Here is a 5,356-nt window from a genome sequence, read left to right as displayed (position 1 = left end):
TAACACCTAATAAATGTGAGGAAAACAGTCAAGTGATAACGACTGATAAATTTTCATGACTAATGTATATTGACTGTTATCAATAAGTCAGATACTTTTCTATGCATTTATATGTATTATTTATTTAAATTCTCATTAACTCTATGAGACAGCTAATTTCAACACCGTTTTACAAGTGGAGAAAATGAGACACAGAGTAATTATCTACTCCAAGTTCGTATTGCTAGGAGCAAGGAGATAGTTATATGTTAAAAAATATATATAGGCCTTCCAGAGGGAGGGGCAAGATGGCATTGGGGTAAGCACATACTCATCATCTCTGACAAAAAAATGGGTGAGTGGGGGCAAAATCCTGCCCCAGTGAACTGTTGTGGGAACCCACAAAGCAGTAGGCTTCAGGACATCAGTCTGGAGAGTGCGCAACAGAAAGACTGATTGCTCAGGGTAAAATCCTGAGTTTCTGGTGCTTGAGGCTGGAACTGTGGGACAGCTAAGCCCCACCCTCAAGGCGGGACTCTGCAGTGACCCCAACTCTCACTGGTCACCCAGCCTGAGGAGGCATACTCTGAGAGTGGGAGGGGTATGGTGAAGGGTGGAGAGGAGTTTCCCCTTTGCGGGTTCAATTGCCTGGACCCCCTTTTTTGAGCTTTGAGAAACACACCAGCTGGCTCGAGGTAACACCAGGGAGAGGGGAGAGGCAGATCTGCTGAGGCAGCCTGATTTATCTAACTGCCCTGGAACAGGGAAAATTGGTCTGGGAAAAAGCCAAAAAGCTGAGTAGGGCAATTAACTAGTCAGGAGGTGAAAAATACCAAAATTTCAACTCCTATAAGGGAGGAGGACAGTAGGAAGGGCTTAATAAACTTCTAAGAGCATACTTAGGGTTCCCTGTGAGGAGTGGGTTCTATTGAAGATGGTTGAGAGTCATTTTTTTCTGCTGTGAGTTAAATCATCACAGTCTCATTTAAATTTCAAAAGGGAACTCTCATACAGGCTATTGCATCCTCTGCCCTGGGAGAGAAAGCCATAAGAAAGAAAGGGGGCAAGGACAGATTCCTAATCAGCAAGAATTCATCCAGTTGCAAAGAGTTAAACCTGCCTGAGGGAAAGGGACTAGATAGCTTTCTGAAGAGCTAATGTACCCAACAAGGAAATTTAGCTCAGTGGAGAAGTTTCTGCCTTAAATATGCACAATCCCTGGTTTGTGGGAGTGCGAGCCACCGTTGCTAAGCCGACCCGGCAACAGGCATGTGCACAGCCTGAAGACGCAGTTCAGGGTGGCTGGAACAGGCGACCACGCCCTCAGCCTACCCGGGCAAGATACATCAATAACGGTTGCCTCCCACTATCTCCCGCCTAGCCTAACATCTGGGTCGGCTCTCACTTCCCCTTTCCCCTCCCCCATTCCTAACCTCTCCACCTGCCCTCTGCCTAGCAACTGCTTACATTCACCTATCAGGAAGCAGTACCCACCCGCACCTATCAAATCTCTCCATGCAGTCCCTAACCCTATAAAGCTGTATCCCCTTCCTCAGTAAACCAGACTTGTGCCATCAGCCTGTCTCCGCGACTCCTTCCTGGGTCGTGCGCCCTCCACGCCTTCGGAGCCCCCGAGGGAAGCCTCAGTGGCCGTACGAGGCTTTCTTCCCCACACCAGGGACCCCTCTTGTCCCACAATGGGACCCCACTCGTCCCGCAACAGGGACCCTGCTCGTCCCACAACGGGACCCCACTCGTCCCGCAACAGGGACCCTGCTCGTCCCATAACAGGGACCCCGTTTCGTCCCTCAACTGGCGCCCAAACGTGGGGCCGAGCAACCCCACCACAGAGACGCTCCAAAGGTAAGGGCCCCCGGCCCCTTCCCCCACCCCAGCGTGGGGCCAAGCATACCGCCTGGAAGCAGGTAAGGATTTCGGCTGCCTCGCTCCATAGCTTGGCGGCCCACCACTCTCCCTACCCCCGCTGATGAGAACAAGCGCTTTCCTCCCAGTCTCATCCCTACGCTTATCACCATCCGCTCCTGTTTGCTTGGCGCTGTCCTGCCCGTCTCCACCTTCCCCTGTGCCCTGGAGCCCCCTCCCGAGCCCGCCAGGCCTGACGGCCCCAACGATTCTGCCTCCCTAGTCCTCCAACTTAACAATATCCTCGAGGAGGACTGCCCGCCTGCGTTGCAGCTCCCTAAAATCCAAAATAACCTCAACACAGGGAACCGCTCCGCCAAAAGCCGCTCTGCTGGCCAGTTCCCTGAAACAGGCAAGCAAGATGGCGAACTTCCCCCTTCCTCGCCGCCTCAAATGCGGAAGTCGCTGTACCCTGAGCTTCCTCCCTCCCCCTCCCATAGCAAACAGGAAGTGACTAACCACATAGAGAAGCCGTTACTCCCTCCCCCCCTCCAGGCCACCGCCTCGGCACCGGGGATGCATCCGCCTTCCTTTAACCCTTTCCTCAGCAAACCTCCTGCAGCAATGATATACTGTCCCCACTACCCCTTCCCAGCTGCTTCTCTCCTCCTACTCACCCTTCTAGCACCTCCCACCCGCTCATGCTCCCACCTCCCTCCGCTTCTTCCCAATCAATCTCCCCTTCTTTCACACCCCAGCCCCTACAACTGTACCCTATGAATGTTATCCAGACACCTCAGCGCCCGCTTCTTTGGTACCCATACAGCCCACCTAACATTAAGCGCTTGCGCAAGGCTGTCCGAGAAGACGGACTGGGCAGTCCATATGCCCAGCAGCTCCTTGATGATATTTCTCTCAATTTAAACCCCCGCCCCCTTATATAACCTCTTCCAGCCGAGATCCCCCGCTCGTATATCCAATGTAGTAGGCGGATTGTGCAAGGCTGCAGAAAGACTGTTTGGTGATACCAACACAGAAACAGACTTTGTAAAGCAAATTGCCTTTGTAAATGCAAATGCGGCTTATCAGGCTGCAGTTAGACCTCACAGAAAGTAGGAGAACTTGTCTGGTTACTTCAGGCTTTGTTCTGAAATTGGCCCCACCTATCAACAAGGCCAGCCACAAGCCCCAAAATCCAGACAAGCTTATAAGGCAATCAACTCTGTTCCAGCAAATGCCCGCCCACCCTTTTCACAACTCCTCAAGCTCCCTACTATCTACATGACAATGTAGCTCTGGGCTAGTAAAGGCTAATAATAGTTAATCCACTGGTATGAGAGAAAAACATGGCAACATTGGTGTTCTGTTTTATTTCCATGCTAATTCTAATTGGACTTCTTTAACCAAGATATTAAAATTAGTACAAAATTTTTATCAAGGTTTAAAAAGGAATTTTCAGTTTTAAATCAATAGTTTACTCCTGAACTTCAAGTCTCAGTATAGTCTTACAGAGTAATAATCCAAAAATGTGTGTTAACGGTCTGTCTCAAGTTATCTTAACTGATTGCTGATAACTAATAAAAATGTTTCCAAGCACAAGCTTGCATGTTACAGGCAACATGGATTCCAGAAGAAATCTTAATAAGAACTTAAAAGCAGCTATACCAAGAAAGTAAGAATTATGAGTTAATTGTAAACTGTATGTTTCTGTTACTGTGTTGTGATTGTTCTGTGTTTGTCTGTTCGTTCAATGTCAGTGTATATTTTGATACCTCCGGATGGTAATATAAATTAATAAAAATTTATAAAAGAGCTCTATTCAAATGGCCAAAAATTAAATAAGCGCTTATATTAATACATAAGTTCAAATGTTGATAAGATCTCTACAATGATAAAAATTGTAAGTCTTGATTAACAAAATTACTATAAGTCTGCTAAAAAAAACAGAGGGGGAGATAATGGTATTATGCTTGTTGTCTTGCTCCCCCATGTTCTCTTTCATAATGATAACCAATTCTTTGACTCCTGGCAGCACCTCCGTCTACCGCCTTCTGTGCAAAAACGAGAAATCATCACTGCCATCACACTTGCTTCGCTTCTAGGTCTCGCTGGAGCCAGCACCGGGATTGCAGCTCTCACCACACAACATACATCCCTTTCCTCCACCAGGCAAGCCGTCGACGAGGACATAGCCCGCCTAGAAACCTCCATAGCCCACCTAGAAACCTCTCTCAACTCCCTGTCTGAAGTAGTCCTCCAAAATCGTAGGGGGTTAGACCTCCTCCTCCTTAAAGAAGGAGGACTCTGTGCGGCTCTAGGTGAAGAATGCTGCTTCTATGTCAACCCCTCCGGCATCATTAGAGACAACCTGGCCCATGTCAGAGAGGGCCTTAAAAAACGAAAGCTAGAGCGAGAAGCCTCAGGAGCCTTTTCCTGGGGATTCAATGGGCTTCTCTCTTACCTCCTTCCCCTCTTAGGCCCGCTCATTACCTTTCTCCTGCTGCTCTCTCTAAAGCCATAGGCCATCAAAAAGATTATTCAGCTCGTCAAAGATCAAATTAACACTGTCCTCAGTAAACCCATTCAGGTCCGGTACCAGCGAATCCGCACCACCGAAGAAGAAGCGCCGAGAGTCTCCATCAACCACCTCCCCCTCTGAACGGCCATTCACCCTGCAGTGCACTCAAGCTCCAAGCCCCTTACCTATACCCCTTCTCACCGCCCATCCTAACCCCTTACCCTTACCCTTTCCCCTCCCCTGCCCTGTTTACCTAAAGCCGCCAGCATCCCATCAAGGCGCCGGACTGGTTAACCAATGACGGGCAACGGGATTGTCCCCCCAGTCAACCTAAGACAGGGACATGGCCTTTTGTTGCCATGCTTCCCCATGACGGGTAAGACTGGCCACGTGTGTGGCATGGGCATTGCCCAGCTGGGCGCAATCCTGACCTAAAACAGGCACAGTCCCCCTCCCTCCCTGAATCAAGCATTTCGGTGGAGCTTAATAAAAACAGAGGGGGAGATGTGGGAGTGCGAGCCACTGTTGCTAAGCCGACCCGGCAACAGGCATGTGCACAGCCTGAAGCCGCAGTTCAGGGTGGCTGGAATGGGCGACCACGCACCCAGCCTGGTACTGGCGAAGCGCCCTCAGCCTACCCGGGCAAGATACATCAATAACGGTCGCCTCCCACTATCTCCCGCCTAGCCTAACATCTGGTCGGCTCTCACTTCCCCTTTCCCCTCCCCCATTCCTAACCTCTCTGCCTGCCCTCTGCCTAGCAACTGCTTACATTCACCTATCAGGAAGCAGTACCCGCCTGCACCTATCAAATCTCTCCACGCAGTCCCTAACCCTATAAAGCTGTATCCCCTTCCACAATAAACCAGACTTGTGCCATCAGCCTGTCTCCGCGACTCCTTCCTGGGTCGTGCACCCTCCACACCTTCGGAGCCCCCGAGGGAAGCCTCAGTGGCCGTACGAGGCTTTCTTTCCCACGCCAGGGACCCCTCTTGT

This window comes from Dasypus novemcinctus, chromosome 12 (genome assembly GCF_030445035.2).
Source record: "Dasypus novemcinctus isolate mDasNov1 chromosome 12, mDasNov1.1.hap2, whole genome shotgun sequence".
Classification (NCBI taxonomy): domain Eukaryota; kingdom Metazoa; phylum Chordata; class Mammalia; order Cingulata; family Dasypodidae; genus Dasypus; species Dasypus novemcinctus.
Note: the sequence above shows the minus strand (reverse complement) of the source record.